Source organism: Trichechus manatus, unplaced genomic scaffold (assembly GCF_000243295.1).
Source record: "Trichechus manatus latirostris isolate Lorelei unplaced genomic scaffold, TriManLat1.0 scaffold00260, whole genome shotgun sequence".
Taxonomy (NCBI): domain Eukaryota; kingdom Metazoa; phylum Chordata; class Mammalia; order Sirenia; family Trichechidae; genus Trichechus; species Trichechus manatus.
Window position 1 is genome coordinate 1098768 of NW_004444196.1, and position 19995 is coordinate 1118762.

Sequence of the window (19995 nt, forward strand, 5' to 3'; positions counted from 1 at the left end):
TTTTTTGTCTGTATTTTCCATGAATTTGTCTGTTTTCCTCTTGTTTGTCAGCTTTTTGCCTCAGCTCTTGGAGAATTCTGAGTATTAGAGATTTGAATTCCCTATCAGGTAGTTCTAGTGCATTTTCATCCTCTGGAGAGTCATCTGGTGTTTTATTTTGAATGCCTACTGGAAACATCCTGTCCTGTTTTTTAAACGTTTTGATATCGTCTGCTATCTTCCGGGCATTCAGTAGTTATTTTTCTCGTTTATTGATTGTAGATTTATTTGTTTCATTCCCCCCCTTTTCTTTTAAAATTTGACTATGTCTGAGCAGGAGGACTGTGTGTTCTTTGTTGTTTGCTCCTCCGTGGGCACAATACTTTCGCCTCCTTCTCCAATTGGCAGGGTCAGTCACTCAGATACCGTACGGAAGGGCAGGTCTAGCTGAAGAGGAGTTACTGGGATGGGTTGTTTGTGGCACTTACGACAGCCACCAGAGCCGGTCTGTAATCAGTGCAGGGTAGGTTCCAGTAGGCCACGCCTGTGCTGCTTGGTGGTGTGATGTCATGCACATGGTGCAGGTAGGCTGGATGCAGCAGGGAGATTGTTATGTGTGGTGCTAAGATGGATATGGGCGAGAGGAGAGAGGAACAGGGGCCAAAAACATACAAACAAACAACAAAGAATGCTAGGGGAGCTTGCCATTGGAGTGGAGAGGTGAGAGACTATGAAGTGGAGAAAAACAGAAAGGGGAAGAGGAAGAAAAGAAAAGAAAAGAATGATTAAATTAAAATCGGAAAGGTTAAAGAATCGCAAAGTTCCCAGGGATTCCACTGGTGCAACTATGAGGTCTGGGGAAGTCGCTCTCAGGTGTTGCAGTACAGCCTGGCTAGAAGGCATAGAGGTATACAACGCCAGGTATTCAGGAAATAGAAAGAGAAGGAATATATAGAGAGATGAGAAACTGAGCAATGAAGAAAGACAAAAAGGGAAAAAGAGGAAAAAGAAAACAAAACAAATTTAAAAAATAAAGAAGAAAGAACAAGAAAGCCCCCCCCAAAAAACAAAAACAAAAAAACCAACAAGAAAAGAAATGCCCTCAGTGATCCCTCTGCACGTCTGTGGAAGACGAGCAGGAGTTCTCCTTGCCACGCAGCACCGCCTGGTCAGAAAGGGCTCCCAACTCAAGAAAAGGAAAAGAAAACAAACAAACAATTCAAAACAAACAAATGAACAAAAGCCCCAGGATTCCACCAGCGTGGCAGCCCAGACTGGGAAGTAGCTCCACACTCGAATGGAGCTCCACAGCCCCTCAGGAAGAAGCAAAGATGGCACACGGAGCCAGGTATTTGAGTGAAAGGAGGGGGAGGTGGTGAGAGGTAAGGAAGGAATCAAAAGAAGCAGAAGAAAAAACAACACTAGCAGCCAAGAAATGGCACTCAGGGAGCCAGCTATTGCGGGCTGGTGTTTCTCGGACAAGAGACTGTTTCCGCGGGAAGTAGAGGGTGCCGAGTGTGGGTGAAGAAGGGTAGGGAGTGGGAAAGCATATATCACAAATTACCGGAGCTCTGCAGCCCCTCAGGAAGAAGCAAAGATGGCACACGGAGCCAGATATTTGAGCGAAAGGAGGGGGAGGTGGTGAGAGGTAAGGAAGAAATCAAAAGAAGCAGAAAAAAGCAACACCAGCAGCCAACAAATGGCACTCAGAGAGCCAGCCTGTTCGGGTGTGTGGAATCCAAGCAGCCGGTGTTTCCTGGTCAAGGGATTGTGTCCACGGGAAGCAGAGGAGGCTGAGTGGGGGTGAAGAGGGTGGAGGGTGGGGAAGCATATATTGCAAATTACTGGTTGTTTTGTCTCCTGCTGGACGCTCCATGAGGCTGCTTTCTCGTACCTCCTGATTGCTGGTCTCTGATAGGAGTCCAAGATGGCGGATCCACGCTGCTTTAGCTGGTAGGGGACCTCTGCATCAATCTCTTCTTGCTCTCTTTTCTCTGTCAGTTTTCTCACTCCATTTGGTGCTTGGCTGAGTTCTTTATCTCTTCATTTGATGTTTTACGGTTTCAGGATTGTTGTATTCTCTGTTTGGCTTAGTTTTTCGGATCTTTGCTATGGAGGGATGGCGTGGTGCTTCTGCCTAGAGCGCCATTTTACAGGAACTCGCCTAAAGGTCATTTTTTAATGAAGTATTTATTGAATACCTATAACATTTAATAGGGAGGTCCGTGCTGTATAAATACCAAATCACTATTTGAAGTAGCCAAGTTGTTGTAGCATGATATAATAACCAAACCCAATCAAAGCAAAACAAAACAAAAACAATATTAACAACAAAATTGTTAAAAACTGTTCAGACTTGAAGTCTGAAAAATATGGATTCTAGGTATGGAATGCCTTTGGCTGTGTATGTGACTTTGAACAGGTATTTTTATTCTTTGTATGCCTAAAGATTTCAAACTATGAAAGATGCATGACTGTTAGATGGTGGTGGAGAAGCTGTGACAAAATAATCACGAACGCAATTGCCCTTCATAACATTTGCGTGTAAATTATTCAGAGAGGCCAGTTACAGATAGCACTGTATTTGAGATAAGGATAGAATGGCAGTATGTGTTGTCCAATGATGGGGTAGAGAATGGACACTAAAAAGGGAAAGGTCTCCAAAAGAGAAATATAAGAGGAAATAAAGTCACCCTTTCTACATCTTTGTTTAAGATTGACTATTAAATGCTTGTTTGTGGATGCTGAACGAGCTTCCTTTTTAAATATCTCTGCACACAGACCTTTTTCCAGAGTGTTTCAGAAGGAGCTTCTGGTAGCATTTAGGTTTTATTGAAAATATGACAAGTCTTTTGGACGAAAACCATCTGAATGCATTTTGGCCTTTTCTCCAATTTTGTCCATGGTCTCCTTCCCAAGAAAACCATTTTTTCTTCCCCTTATATTCTGTTTTAGGAGTTTCTACTGTCTTTAAGCACACAGAAATTGCATTAGAACATCCCTAAATTACTCCCCACCACCCATTTTAGGAATAGCATCTGCTTTGTTTTTGCTATCACTGCAATAAAATAGGTCCATGTTTATTTTCAGGTCAGCGCTCATTCAGTGGGTAGATTATGGTGATGATGTTGGCTGTATTGCTCCTGTGTGTGTGGTTTACTGAATCTAAAGGGCTAATCTTCCCATTGGGCCTTCTGCCGTTAGTTAAATTTATTGGATAAACCTGTGGGGTCAGCAATCGCTAAAAGCTCATGCAGACAAAATTAGTTGGTACTGCTTCTTTTTGAAGAAAACACAAATAAAATGGGCTGTAACTACCTCTCTGAGAGTTCAGACTAACAACTTTAAAAAATCTATAATCCAGAGGAAAATAAAACACTGAATATAATCACTCAGCAGAAAAGTTTAACAGTGTCTAAGCCTCATATAGATCATTTTAATGAACCCAGGGACTCTCAGAAACAAAAACACATCTCTACTTAGCCTTTTCAAAAACGATAAACATTTTTCAAGTATAAAAACAAAGCAAAGTGAAACCATTTTCTATCTTTTGGTAAGACAAGAGTGAAAGATACTGCACTGTTCTTAAAAATGTTTATAAACCCTTTAACTCTCAGATTCCTTTGTAATTAAGAATTATATTCTTTCCTAGACTTCTAATTTTCTCTCTTAATTCTTCTTCATTAGGAGAAACCATCAAGTCTGCTGCATAAGATTGGGAAGGTTTCCAGATTTTATAGCTGTCTTCTATCTTGAAGCCAAAACATTTTATGAGTCTCTTGGTTCTAATGTTCTTACATCAGTTGAGAGTCTGAGCATTTTAGATGAGAGACTTTTTTATAGCCTTGACAAAAATGGCAACTTTAATATTAATGGTGCCATCAAAAATTGATCAAGTATGTTGTTTTTGTGAGATCTTTTAAAAATGAAATTGTTAACAATTTTAAAGACCCCATGCATTCTGGCTTAAAAAAATTCCCTCAGTTCAATACATAAGTTAACTATTTATTCATGTATGACATCTAAAAAATCTAAACTGCAGTTTGAAAACCAGAGTGAGAGTTTTCAGCAATAATTTCACTTTTTGCAATCATTCAATCATTCAGTCAAATTGTCAAGAGACTGTATTCCCTATCCTCATTTTTTTTGTGGCGGGGGGGTGGATAATAGTTTTCTATTAAGTACAGGAGGCATTCGACTGTATGGATCATAACAAATTATGGATAACATTGCAAAGAATGGGAATTCCAGAACACGTAATTGTGCTCATGGGGAACCTGTACTTAGACCAAGAGGCAGTCGTTTGAACAGAACAAGGGAATACTGCGTGGTTTAAAGTCAGGAAAGGAGTGCATCAAGGTCATATCATTTCATCATACTTATTCAATCTGTATGCTCAGCAAATAATCCGAGAAGCTGGACCAGATGAAGGAGAACAGGGCATCAGGGTTGGAGGAAGACTCATTAACAACCTGTGATATGCAGATGACACAACCTTGCTTGCTGAAAGCAAAGAGGACTTGAAGCAGTTACTGATGAAGGTCAAAGACCATAGCCTTGTATGGATTACACCTCAACATAAAGAAAACACAAATCCTCACAACTGGACCAATAAGCAACATCATGATAAACGGAACAAAGATTGAAGTTGTCAAGGATTTCATTTTATTTGGATCCACAATCAATGTCCATAAAAGAAGCAGTCAAGAAATCAAACTATGTATTGCATTGGGCAGATCTGCTGCAAAAAGATCTCTTTAAAGTGTTAAAAAGCACAGATGTCACTTTAAGGACTAAGGTGCACCTGACCCAAGCCATGGTGTTTTCAATCGCCTCATATTCATGGGAAAGCTGGACAATGAATAAGGAAGACTGAAGAACAATTGATGCCTTTGAATTATGGTGGTGATGAAGAATATTGAATATACTGTGGACTGCCAGAAGAACAAACAAATCTGTTTTGGAAGAAGTACAGCCAGAATGCTCATTAGAAGCAAGCATGGAAAGACGTTGTCTCACATACTATGGGCATGTTATCAGCAGGGACAAGTCCCTGGAGAAGGACGTCATGCTTGGTAAAGTAGAGGGTCAGCGAAAAAGAGGAAAACTATCAACAAGATGGATTGACACAGTGGTGCAACAATGGGCTTAAGCATAACAAGGATTGTGAGGATGGCACAGGACCTGGCAGTGCTTCAATCTGTTGTACATGGGGTCGCTATGAGTCAGAACCACTTGACAGCACCTAACAACAGCAACATTAAGTATAGGAAAGACTGTTAGTTTGAGTAGGAATACTTTTATAATTTCAGTAATTTCTTATCTTTGTTAGATAATGATTGAACATATTTTGATATCTTAAATAACTCTATGAAGAAGTGATTTTTTAACTGAAGTTTATTTTTATGTTTGTAACCTTAAACTGAATAGATTTAAGTTAATGAATTCTGTAGGTATAATGTAAACTTTTCTAATTTTTGATGTAAATATTTAGCAGTGATTTTCTAATATTAAATATTTTGTAATATATGTGATTGTTAGGGTAAAATTTAAAATGTAATATTGTATTGTCAAATAAGTGAAGAAAAATTCACTTTATGAGATAGTTTTCCAGAAGAACTAGTATTAAAAATTATAATTGATGAAATCAAAGTGTATATAAACTTAGGGTTTAAAAATATGATGATCTTAATCAATTCTATAGTCTTTTTGGCCCCAAATTCTGTTATCTTAACGTTACATTTTTTTTTTAGAATTTAATTTTTTTATAAATAAATCTGAAAATATATATTCCATATCATCAGTGCTGTTCATTATATTATAGATACAAATAAAACAGTAAATAAAAAAGGACTTTTTAAAAATCTGTTTTCTAATTTTTATCTTTTTGTACAAATAATGTGGAATGCTAATTACAACTAATTCTGTTATTTAAAAATATAAAATGGTTTTCATTGCTTACCACCATTTCAGCAAATTTTGACAGTAACAACCATTTCTCTATTCCCTTCAATTCTGTTCCTATGCAAGACAGGACCAGAGATAAATTACTCTTTTTAGCAGAGATAAATTACTAAATTTGTAAACATTTTAGTGGCTCGTAAGAACGAGGACACTGCTAGATTCTGAGAGTAAAATGGTAGATAAGCTATGGACTTTTCAAGAGGATAAATCTGTAGACAGACAAAAAACAAAGTGTCATAAATGTTAAGTTTTAGAAAGAATCCAGAATATGATTAACTAACCATACTTAGGAGTCAGGTAAGGATTACTAGAAGAAACTGAGTTTGAGTTTGGTCTTGATGTATAGAAGCAGTTACAACAATTGATTAGCATTGTAAGTTGTTTTTATGTTAATAATACTATCTATGATTTTCATTTTTAATGCCTACATAGTATTCTAATCAAATATCTATTACATAACCATTTTTCTGTTTTTGAGCATTAGTTCTTTCTTATCTCCCAATTCACCTTCATGAACATGTATCTAATGAATATCTTCGCATACATACTTTGTATTTGTATATATTTTTCCACTAAAATAGGTCCCCAATGATAGTGTTGTTTTGCCAAAGAGGATGAGAGTTTTTAAATAATAGAGAATTTGAAGTTGTGTTATCCTTCTCTGATCATTGGTAATACCTTGTTTATATCTTTTTATGTTAATTAAATGAAAGGTCCTAGTCTGGTTATTAGACGGGTAGAATCCAATAGAATGTCTTGCACAAAATGGGCAATTCAACCTCTAGTTATTCAGTTTAAAAAATAGATTTTGTTTTTATGTAGTCCAGGGGCCTTACCGTTCATCCCAAATCTTTAATAATGCAAGAAGTTAAGTAACTTGGCCAAGAACAAAACATCTGTGAGAGAATTGATTCTAGGACAAGGTCTGAGCACACTCTGAAAGGTCTGTCACTCTGTTTTATTTTTGCTTATGATTGAAATTATCTAAAACTTTCTCCTTTTTAAATTATGTTTTTAATTCATATGACTTCTCTGATGTCATTTTTTTCTACAAGTTGGCATCCAATATCTGAAGTGCTGCCACCCCATTTTTTAAAATCTGCCCCAAATTTACCAAATTTGATACTTTTAAAAGGTACGCTCCCTTACTTATGATCATCTATGTACCCGACTCTTCACTTACAGGATCTCATTTAATTCCTATGTAAAATATATATGATGAGAGAATTGGCACTTAGATGAAATGACTTTCTCAGAATCATAAAGCTAGCAAGTTGAAGAGTCTAAATTTTAAATACTGCTTTTTGTAGCACAATGCTCAAGAGTGCTGGCTTTGCATCTGTTGAAGTTCCATCTTTGCTTCTGCCACCATCCTAATCTAAGAATCACATCTATGCCCTAGACTATGGAAATCATCTCCTAACTGGTCTCTCTGCTTCCACTTTGGCCATCATTTGACAGTCTAATTGTTCAAAAATGTAAATCTGTTTATGTAACAGATTTTTTTTTTCCTTCTCTGTCTCAGATACTTGTGCTAAATATGGAGTAGTCCTTCTTATCAAGGCAAGAGGGTAAGGATTTTCCATGTTGAAAGAGCAATTTGTGTTGAGGCCTCGCATATCCAAAGGCAAGTTGGTTTTAGGGTTTGCAAGTTTAATGAGAGATTTTTAAAGTCATAATCAAAAGTATATGGTTTAGTATAAATGGAGCTTAGTGTATGAAGATAGTGGAAGCCAGGTGCCTATAGGCCTCATATGCCATACTAGTTTTTTTGTGTGTGACAAATTATGGTGGTGAAAAGATAGAAGTATGGAGCATATGTTGTCTTGTAATAAGACTGGAGTAGTGTTCCATTTATGAGGCTGTTGTATTAGTGCAGGTGAGAGATAGTGGAATACTTAATTACCATAAACCTAGTGGAGAGTGAGTGCAGAAAGAACCAGGGGTTAAGGACAGAACTTCATTGATTAGATAAGAAAATTTTCACTCTATATTTGAGTGTTCACCACCACTAAAATCATTGCCATAATTAATAAGTAGAGTTACTGATGCAGGTTGGAAACCAGAACCTATTCTAATAAAATAATATCAAAAGTTAATACTTTTCATAATATCAAAACCAACATCAGTAGGAATATATGCACATTTTGAAACTATCTCTAAATTTCATTTCTATATTAAAACTTATTTTCTATTTGGTTTATCCATTTTTGATATGTTGAGATAAATTTAAACATATATTACCCTTAGCTGCAAAATAAATTACAAGTGAGCATAAATAATTTACCAATTTGTCACATATGAATTACATTTCCATTTTATTTCTTATGGCTCACATATTTTATAGTACCATCAATTCTCTTCTTTCTTGACATCATTACTTGGTTGAAGTTTCTTGTGCCTGAGTGCCTGAGTAACTTTTTTTCTAAATCTAAAGCATAGAGTTGAGTGGAAGGAGACTGATGAGAAGTCAGAGATTCTAGGTTGGTCTTTTACCTGCCACCAAATAGCTGCATGTCCTTGTACAACTGACCCCTCATCTCCGGGCCCCAGAAATGAGAGCAAATGATAACAGTGTTACCTGCCTGTTAAGGCTATTTTGAAGTTCATACTCAGAAACATGTATGAAAAGGCTTTGAAAACGGTAAAGTACAAATATCTACAATATTAAAGTTGGCTTTTATTTTATACTGAGCTTAGTTACCACCTATGCAGAATCGTTTGGCTAATACATGTAATCACTCTAAAGAAGAAAATCAGATTGTGCTCTTGCTCAGAAACTTCACAGAGCTAATAGCACTTACTGTAAAGTTCAAATGCATACATTTTGAGGGTTGTAAATGAAGGTTACAATTTCCTTGGCAATAATCTCATTCACAAATTAGCACACATTGAAAAAAATAAGTTAAACGATATCCCTTCCATATATATATATACTTCCATATATATATATATATATATGTGTGTGTGTGTGTGTGTAGGCATAAGAACATATTGCTTATATATATGTCCTAGGAGATGAGGTGAATTTTCTCACTTATATTTGCTCTTAAATATTTATCACATTATTCATTCAGTGATGCTACGTAGATGTCTCTATTTATTCAGGACTTTGGTACAGGCCTCTTGAAACAGAGTCACAGTTTGAGGCTGCATGAAAGTCACTTTGCCTTTGAGGAAGAACCAGTCTGACCCTGGATACCTTACTAGAGGCAGTCCTATAGGACATTAGCACTAGTACAGATCTTCATGGTCATCTCCTCCAACCCAAAGTCCCAGCAAAAATGCCATCTTTGGTATCCATATAGAATGAGCCTATTAGCAAACAATGAACTCACTGTCTTAAGGCAGCCCAAGCTAAAGTGGGACTACAATTAATGTAAAAATCAAATCCCCGTGAAACTCCTATCCTTCATTCTAAATCATGCTCTCTGGGTTAGCATCCCCTCCCCTTCCAAATGATGTTTGGTAGTCTGTTGCCTGTACCTTATTTCTTTTCTACACTAAGATTTTCATTTTTTCAACCATTTTTATTTTCAGTGGTTGAAGTAGCCTTGCTTTCTTTGTGTGTCTTTTTTTCATGCCTGTTTCACCAGAATTCAGAATGAGACACACCATATTCCAGATATGGTTTGATAAGGACCAAATAATTCGCTGCAATTGTTAGACTTGTTGTAGATATTCCATTTATATGAATGAATGCTTAGATTGCGGTCCCAAAATTGTTGACCCTTAAGGATTATGGAGATAATTAATCTCTAAAGTGTATTTCATATAAATTACTTTTTGAAGAAATATTCAACACGCTGAACTTTAATAGTTAAGTTTCTCAATCTAAGCTTCATTACCTTTGGCTTTATTGTATTTCAGTTTGACAGTCTTGGCCCATCCATTAAACCTATGGAGACATTTTTAAATCCCAGTTTTATGCAAAGTCACAGATTCACAGATTTAATAAGCACCATTTCTTATGTCCTCTTTCAAGTCAGTGCCAAAATGCTGAATAAGAAAAGACCAAGGACAGCAGGGTTACTGTCTAATGAAATAATGTATCTGAAAGTGCTTTGCAAATACTATTTTGTTTTCATCTTTGGTTATGCATCCTTCCTTCTGTCTTTTGTACGTACTACTTTAAATTATGACCTTATGGTAAAATTTGACCTTATGGAGAATTCCTTCCATGCAGTCTTCATGGGTTTTTTTTAGACTTTCTTCTTCACAATGACCTCTTTGTCATAGAAATCATTTTGATTGAATCATATAGAGTTAGCTATTAGAGCATTCATCTCTTTTTGAGTCATCTTTTCTTTTAGAAACTTTCCTGTAAAGAGGTAACTTTTCTACATTTTTCGGTATATACTTTTCCTTAATTTGCAGTCAACAATCTTTAATTTGTATTTCTTGAGTGTCTGTGGTCTGTAGATGAGTATAGTAGATGCTGTAGGAAATATAGTTATCTGTATCATGTTCCAGGTCCTTGAAGAGCTTCAAGGCCAATAGAAAATCTAAGGTAGACGATCTACCATCTGAGAGTGGTATATATTAATGTGTGAGATCACTCACTTCTAAACTCTTATTTCCTCCCTGTGTTGTAAATGTATTTTTAAGCCCTCCTCCCGCCTAGAAAAAAGCAGTACCTTTGTACTTCTAAATATTTTCTTCACTCACTTTGTGTTTCAGCATGTCTGGAGTGGTTTTAAACCACTGCATGCTTCGTGTGGGTCCCTGGTCTGTTTGAGATTGATCCAGAGTCTTATGTTAACCCAGTGTAAATCTAATTCCTAATTACTCAACAGTTGCCCAGAATTTACAGCCTCATGTTCAACACACTAATTTCAGTTGGATATATATACTCTAGTGTTCTTACAATGAGCATTATAAAATGAGTTACACTTATGTCTGTGTACTGGAAATGTCTACTAATGTGCATGTGGATTTATGTATGTACATTATGTCTTCATACCTGTGGGTTTATATTACTTATACTTCAGGTTAATTTTGTTTGATTTATGCATTTTAAATAATTTTTTGATATAATTCAGCATTTTGATCAGAGCTTAAAATAATAAATTAAAAGCAAAGAAACAGCAACAGAAACAACCCACACAAAATGGTTCCTATTCACTATTAAGCGTTTTCTCTCACTCTTAAACCTCTTCACATTTCCTAGATACCAGAAATCCCCCCCGCAGCCCCCCTTTTTTTTCTTTTTGTCTTTAAGGAAAATATATCAGGCAAGAGCAGGTAGAGATTCAACCCAACACCAGTTAAGCAGGGTGCTTAGTAGTTGGTTAGTGTACCACATCACATTCCTGGCATAAAACCTAATCCCAGCTCTTTACAATAATGTCATTGATGTGCTCTGGTAACCAAAAAGAGCAGCAATTGTGTTCTTCTCATTGATTATTTAATTAACCAATTTATGTTTTATTACTTTTGTGTGTTTTATTAATTTTTAAACCTTTTATTTTGACATAATGGCAGATTCACATGCAGTTGTGAGGAATAATACAGTATGCATTTATGTATTACTTATATAATTAATACTAATAAACAAATGAAACAAGTACTTTCTCATCCCCCACACTACAAACCGATCTGGTTTCTACCAGTTTACATGCTAATCAGAATACCTGAAGAGAGGACATAATACATGTTTTGAAATTCTATTGAAAAGGAACATTACCAAGGAGGCACATTGAAATGCACTTTCAAACTCATTGTCACCAAATCAATTCTGACTCATAGCGACCCTACAGGACAGAGTAGAACTGCCCCATAGGGTTTTCACATTAATGGGAACATAATACGTGTTTTTGAACATTTGACATATCACTAAGGGTAATACAAATGTTGTATTGTATTTTTCCTTGGTTTCAAAGGAACAAAGCAGGACAAACCTTTAGATTGTCAGGGCAGATCAAGAGCTAGCAAAGGAAGAAGCCAAAGGACTACTCCCCGACTTCACCAATGGATGAAGATGTGGGACTCAAAGTTGACTTTTGGAAGAAAAAAATGTTTCCAGAATTATAAAATTCAAAGGAATTTCAAGAAAACATTTAACAGAGTACATTTTTCTTGTGAAGGATTTAATTTTTTAAGTATATTTTACTACTATTTTGGATTCTTTTGACCCAATCATTTGAGAAAATATTAGTTAGGCAAGTAAAAATACTTACTCACCTCACCTGCATTTTACATTGCATTTCCATTGTTTCTTTTTGTATACTAATTTTGAAACCATAATCTTGTAAATAGAATTTTTATAAGTAAGGTGAGATTATGATAATGCCTTTTGTTTTATGCTGAACCAGTATTGAGTATCCATTTTTTATAGTGAGAAATCCATTATATGAAATAATCTTTATGGAATTTAGTGATAGAGGTAATTCCTTTAAAATAAGGAAAAAAAATCACTTCTACCTGTGCTCTGTCCCCCCAGAAAAGTTCTTCACCTTGGGTTGTATCTTACAGAAATACAGCATCACTTAAAGTTAGAGTCTGTGAGTCATTAATGGGAAATTATAAATGCAGTAATAAAATTTTTAGGTCACCAAGATTTATATATTATTTAACTGCTGAATCCTTGCTATTAGAGGAAAGGAATGATTAGTTGTTCTCATTTACAATGTGACATTTACATTAAGCAATAAATAATCTAGTGGTGCATTGTTTATCATATGATTCTAGATGTGTGTAATAATTTGTAAACATTTTCCTATAGCCAAGTATGTGGTACTGCATTTTTATCTGATAACATAAATGTATTTCCATATTCAATCGGTGCCTCTAATTTAATTTTTAAAGTAGGTTTAACAGTACCAGTGATGAGGTAAGCATGTTTTAGTAATAATATTTATATGAATCTCTCTGAATATTTATGTACTTAAAAAACTCATTAATATGAAATAATTTCCAATTCTAGTCTGTTTCCTTGTTCAAATTATATTTCAAATTATTTTTCATAATAAAACAGCATTCCTTATGTTATACCCTCATTTTTGGAGCAGCCCACTAAAGAGTACGGCTGTTATGTCAAACTTGTATTGTTACATGATTATTAAATAAGAGATTGAATTAATTTCAGTGGGAACAATATGATTCAATCATTCATATATTTCCAACTAGCTGGGTATTTATGTCATCATGGAGATCAAACATCTGGAAGCCTAAATGTTTAATTTTTAATCATTTTTAATATCAGATAAATATAATTAAAGACTAGTATAAGACACCTCCCTCCATATTGTTTACTTTGTTCTATTTGGGATAAGATGGAAAAATGTGGGATGGATAATGATACCATTTATTGGATTCATAATTGTGCAAGCTATGAGGATATTTAACTTGAAGAAAATACTTAAGATTATATCACTGTTATCTTCAAATATTTGAAAGATTTTCTTGTTGTCCAATGGGGGAAACTTAGGGCAGCCTTAGGAAGAACTTCCCGAGGGAAATAAATTAATTGCATGCCTATAATGACTAAAGCACTATGATAGGCACTTTTACATATTATGCTTTGAAATAACTACAACTTTTTGTGGTATTGTTTTCTCATGAGTATACTAAGTAATGCTATGATTCAAACCCAGATCTGTAAGCGTTTAAAACACAAGTCCTGCCTTTGCCAATAATGAGTCTCCTGTGAGTGGGTATGTTCAAGCAGCTGATGAACACATAGCACAGACATTGCAGAGAGGAAGAAAGTTGTCATTGGGAGCTGCAGGAGGTAATGATTCTCAGTTTTTATAAAGATGTGCCCTAATAACTTCCTAAGTTTTGCCCGTGTTTCCTGAGTTATTTCAGAATTTAGTGTTGGCATCCAAGATAATTGTTAGAAGGGGAACCATATTTCTTAGAAATTCATGTACATAAACAATAACAGTTGCCAAATTTTCTAAGACTGTGGAAGAAGGCCAATATAGCAACAACTTAGAACTAGGGAATTGGTCAGAATTTCTTACGTTTCATTTCAACATACTATCAAGGGAAAAGGAAATCTTTATATGATGATACTGGAATACTGCAGTAGTAGCACTCCTAATCTGAAGTCTCCTACCTTGGGCTTTGCAATGACCAGAATATATGACTAAAAAACAAAAAAAACAAACAAAAAACACTTTTTTTAGGGTTTCCTCACTATAGAATTTTATAATGGCTTTCTGAAACCTTCAGTTACATCACAAGATAAGAGAGCATTGATTAGGAGTGGTACACCTCTGTGTGAGAGCCCCAGTTTTACCAGTTACCAGCTTAATGACCTTGACCAAGGTTAGCCAACTTTCCTGTACACTGCTATTTTAGCAGTAATGTAAAACCAAAAACCAAACCCTCTGCCGTTGAGTTGATTTCGTTGAGTCAGTTTCGACTCATAGCAACCCTGCAGAGTAAAACTGCCCCATAGGATTTCCAAGGAGCAGCTAGTACATTTGAACTGCCAACCATTTGGTTTGCAGCCGAGTTCTTATGTACTATGTATTTACCTCATTCGATTCTTGGGAGATGGGATGAGGTAGTACATGTTTTATGTGCTTAATAAAAGTTATTATGAAAAGGAAAATTTTGTTCTCATAAGTAAATGATGTGACCATACATAAAAAGAACTTTCTCCAGGGGACTGGAATTTAGGTAGGAGCTGCAGCAGTTACTGTGTTTTTCATTGCCAAATTGAATGTGTGGAAATATTAGTGATCATCACTTTTCTTTTTTCTTTTGGTTAGGATAATATTTGGAGTTATGTTTTGCTATAAACCTGCATTTCATATTTCAAATTTATTTATTTTTTTGTTCATACTACCTCCTATACTACAGAGAAGAGAGCACAATCAAAGATTCAGGAACATTGATCCTCCTTGGCCTAAGTATTTTGCTTCTAGAAATTTATTATACAAGTATTCACTCACATATGTGCAAAGATGTATGTACATTGGAGTTGATTATATGTATATTTTGTATAATAACAAAACCCTGGAAATTTGCATATTTTTTAATGGGGGATAGATTGTGAGAGGATTATATTGTGAGCATATGGTAGGTATGAATGATAGACTGGATGGGGTTGATTGTGGAAGACAGAAATAGAATATTTCCAAGATACATTAAATGAAAGGAATAGGGAAAAACAGACTGCAGTCCCCTGAGATATGTATAGAAGGTGCCACACATACACAAACACATGTTTATATATGCATAGACTATTTCCGAAAGGATGTTCTGAAATCTAAAATTGGTTTCCTCTGAGAAGGATATCTTGTTTTGATGGAAATTTACTTCTGGATTTCTTGTATTTTTATCGTGTGTATATGAATGTAAACATATTTTAAAATATGCATGGAAGGAAATACATGAAAAGGCAAACAATAGCTGTATATTTATATATATTTAGCATATATTTAACATATATATTTATATTTATATTCATGTGTGTGCTTGTGCATGTGCATGGTATGTTCTAATTATTCTAAAATAAACCTCTTACTTTTACAAGAAATATAAAATTTAAAATGTGATAGCATTGTTTGGCATGTAAATAGCTTAAAGATTCATGTAAATAACTTGAAATATAAAACTATAATTTACTTTTATTCAACCTTACCATTGATATGTGTGTTGATTTTTAGCATTTCTGAGTTACGTCATTACTAAATTACTCAGTAGCTTAACTTTCCATTTTAAATATAAAGTCCCGGTTATCAGATATCTTAAGACAATATTATTACTCTCTTAAATTTTGGCTTTATCAGATCATTCACATATCTTTGCAAATGGATACTGCAAAGTCAGTAAATTAAAAAACCGAGTCATGGCTGAGTCCTTGTTCTATCATCTTATGTCTGTTTTTTTTTTTTTAATTGTTGTACTTCAAAATTCTATTATGTCTTACTTTTGCTTCTGCAGATGAAATAAATCATGTGTGTGTATGTGTGTGTTGTATGCCATCCAGTTGATTTCCACTCATAGCGACCCTATAGGAGAGAGTAGAACTACTCATAGGGTTTCCAAGGCTGTAATCTTCACAGAAGCAGATTGTTATATCTTTCTCCTGTGGGGCAGCTGGTGGGTTCAAAACAGCAACATTTCAGTTGCCACCAGGGATCCTTAAAATAAATCATAGCCAAATTAAAATTAGAATCCTTTTACTCATCTTAAGAACATTAAAAAAAAAAAACTTATCCTATTTCTGCATTAAAAATATCAGTGGTTGAAAATCAACTGGTACTATCACATGAATCTTAGGGGGAAAGAAAATTAAATATTGCTTCTCATACAGCCAGGAGGATTATTATCTAGATTGACACGGGACCTTCAGAAATGTGTAGAAAACAGCCATCATCTGAAATGAAGTTAAAGTACAAATCTCATGTTTGTGTATTTTGTCCATAGGCATATGTGTTTGCAAGGGATCAATTTTTCTCTACTGAAGAAAATATAGGCAACATGACATAAGACTATTAGCTCCATGAGGGCAGAATTTTGTTAGCTTCTTTCACTACTGTTTCCATAGCAACATGTGTTTGGTACAAAGTAGGTGATGAATTATGCAATTTGTAACATTAGCCTACAAGTTGAATTGATTGAAATATTAATAAAATTGAATGATGACGTTTGCAATTATTTAAGCAATCTTCAGTTTTGAGAGATGAAAACTCCTACCATAAAATGAAAAGCAGAATGCTGACATAGTAACTGGAATAGAGCATATTGCGTGTTCCACAGGAAAGCCTTATTATGTAAATCTATTTAAATTATATTTAGTAATGTTCCTGATAATAGTTTAAGATTGGTCACACAGTTAACAGGAACTTTATTTTTCAAGTATACTTCTTAAGCATTTTTTGATACACTTTTTTTGTGCTTGTCTTCTTTGAAGAGTCCCTGTAACCATTCAGCCAGGTGGTGAGAAGATATGTAGTAGCTGAGCGTCCTTACTCCTAACACCATCTTCAGAATCAGCTTTGGAAATGCTTTCACCCTGTCCGTCTTCTGCAGCAGCCAGGCAGAGTGCTGACTCCTTCACAGCAGTGAGGAACTGTTCAGGCTCCAGAAGTAAGTTGATTGCATTCAATTTAATCATTGCCAGTGGGTTTAAAAACACTTGGAGGAGACTAACTACAAATCTTGCAAATTAATGTACAACTTAAAACCAATGTTAATCATCACTAATTACGTAGTTTTTTTTTTTTCTCTTGAGTCATTGTATGTTTCTAGAGATACAAAATGTGCCATTTTTTAATGTTGACCTATATACTTATGGAATTTTCTGATTTTTTTTCAAGAGTTTTCTATGCATTGTCATAGTTTTATTTGTAGCCTTGAGTTATAGGTAGAAGAGAGATTATGATAACAATGTTTGCAAATGAGTAAACAGGTTCAGCATGACCAAGTATGTAGATCAAAAAATTTTGAGTAATGAGTTGTAAAAATGAAATAAAATCTCTGGTCTTTTGATTCTTAAAAATTAAGTAATCTTTACATGACTGGGATCACCAAACACTATATGGATGGTAACGAGCAGGTACTAGAAACAGCACTTTTTCTGATTGGTTGGTTTATTGAAACATGTGTTTTCCGTGTCATTCAAGGAAAGTTTCTGGCACCCTATGAATATGCATAAAAGGTAAATTAAAGAAAAGGGAAATCATATGTAGGAAAAGGAATTAGGAAATATAAAGAGTCTACAAAATGTATAACATAATGCACTGTATACAACACAAAAACAAAATCCCAGCTAGTAGTTAACCAACACATTTTTTTTGGACTTCCTAATTTCTGGATCAATCAGGAAATACATCAATTACAAGATTATTTATGGTCATAGGATTTGAAAAATAAAGACAATTTCTCCAGAAAAGTTTAGATTTTCCTGGCCTGTCTTTATGTTATAATCCTATTGTTTTGCCATTTTTCTAGTTTATTTGGTTTAAATTTGAGATATTTCTTCTTGTCAAGGATTCTTGACACACAGGCATCACTTACTGCCTTTATGGATATGTTTGTATCACAATGTCACTACCAGCAATGATTATGGGATTATGGGTATATTTTTTATAGAGGGCAACATTTTGATATAATTTAGATTGTCTGTTTGTCAGAGTTTGGATGCTTAGCGATTGAAATCTCCTTGAAGGGAAAGGGTGGAAAATACATAATAACCTTAGTTTTATTTTACAAATATCGCAGCCTCAGTATATCTGCAACAGAAGCGTATATCTCTTTAAAGGAACATGTATACTGCTGTTAAGCATTTATTTCTGAATCACGGTCCTACAAATTGCATGAGATTTAATAAAGAGCAGTCAGGCAGTATGTTTGTGGTTGTATGCTTAATCTAATGTTGAAGTACTACTTTTATGAAATAAACAAAATGGGTATATGTAGGTTATATTGAGGTTAATTCACTATAACTGTAATTGCAGCATAAAATGATGAGTTTGAGTATACAAAAGATAGTTTACAAATCATTATTTTATTGTCAGTTTTTTTCTCCGTATATTTTATTACATTGGATTCCTTTTAAAAACGATCTGTTCACTTATTGAAGAATTGCTTTCTTTGTATTGCTCCTTGAGCTTTCTGTTACATGAAGAAACTTGAAGGAGATGTTGTAGATTTTCCATCTTTTACATTTCTTAAGGAAAAAGAGGACTCTGTCTAAGCCCAAGGTGATCTCACATACTGTAAATATCCGTAAATAAAGAGCATATTTTTCTTTAAGGCAATCCCATGAGAAACCCCAGAGATTTTTTCTGCCTAAACAATCAATTAGCCAATTAATGAATTTGTGTTTTTCACTGATAAGGATAATTTTTTTCTAAATAAAAGCATATGACTTTATGAAAGCTGTTAGCAAAGGAAATATATTTACTGGCATAGATTCCTTACTGTAAAAACAAGACTTATTGAATTCAAACATTTTCATTTACTAATTGCTATAATCGAGGCCAAAGGATTTACTTAATTAACCTGGCAATAGAAGGCTAAACAGAAATAATTTATATATGGAAAATGACTCTTTCAAGTTAATGCTTGATTTAATTTTTTAATTACTGATCCATTAGCCTGTAGAAGGAGAACTTCCCTTTCGTTGTTTCTTTCTTCCTTTGGAGTCGCATTAGGCTGAAATTCTTGTTAATCACCCTACAAAAAGAGAAAGTAAATACATTCCTAATTAGGTTCCTCAAATTTCAAATAGCTCATTGAAAATTCATAGCATGTCCATTAAAATTCCTTTATAAAATAAGTGGAATACTAGGAACTTTCTTAAAGTGAAATAATAGTGAATGGAGAAATAGTAGTAAAATAATGGGGCAATGGAATATCCATTTGTGATTAGGGCAGGGCAGTTGAAGTGATGGTTGTTATTATTGTGATCATTTTTCTCACCGTGGCTTTTTTATTTTGTCTTTGCCAGTAAAACAGTACTTTGGTCTGTTTCTGCTATTCTTACTTCCTCGTTTTATAAAAGCATTGATGAATTTAAAAATTAAATGTTGTCTGCACTGGAATGTATGCATATGTGCATGCCTGTGCAAATACATACATATGCATATAGGTATCTAAAGATAACTTAGTGTGCACATAACAGCAATGAGAATCATTCTACAAGGCTAATACTAAAGATTAATGCCATCAAATGTATAATGTATAAAATAGTTTAATTTTTTACAACAAAATATCCTATCTTCAAGATGTATAAATTATCAACTCTGATTACATTAACTGACAATGGCCTTATCATCTATCATAAAAATAACTTACATATGTATCATTTGAAAATTTACACTACTGTTTCATAAACATTAATTTATTTGATTATTACATCATCTCTATGTGGTAGTTTAAATACTTCATCTGTGCTCTCAACCAGGTAGTAAATCTAGAGATCTTTTCATGCTTACTATTTTTAGGTATATATTTGTATCCTTGAAATTGTTCCAGAATATTTGAGGCAAAAAAATACAAATAGAAAATCAGATTCATCAGTATGCAAAATAATAAGCTAACTATGAATGCTAAAGAAGTTGCATGAATTGAGTATCAATTAGGTTC

The 19995-nt window shown here is 34.4% G+C and overlaps 1 protein-coding gene across 4 annotated transcripts in view; it reads left to right on the forward strand.

Moving 5' to 3' along the window:
- Positions 1 to 19995, forward strand: part of LRFN5 (leucine rich repeat and fibronectin type III domain containing 5) — a 315208-nt gene that overhangs the window by 155386 nt on the left and 139827 nt on the right. For 2 of the 4 annotated variants that reach the window (XM_004389791.2, XM_023724775.1), the window contains exon 2: positions 16817 to 16992. The exons of the other annotated variants lie outside the window; for them this stretch is intronic. The gene's annotated coding sequence lies outside the window, so the exon portion shown is untranslated. The remainder of the gene's footprint in view (positions 1 to 16816; positions 16993 to 19995) is intronic. 4 annotated transcript variants of the gene reach the window in all.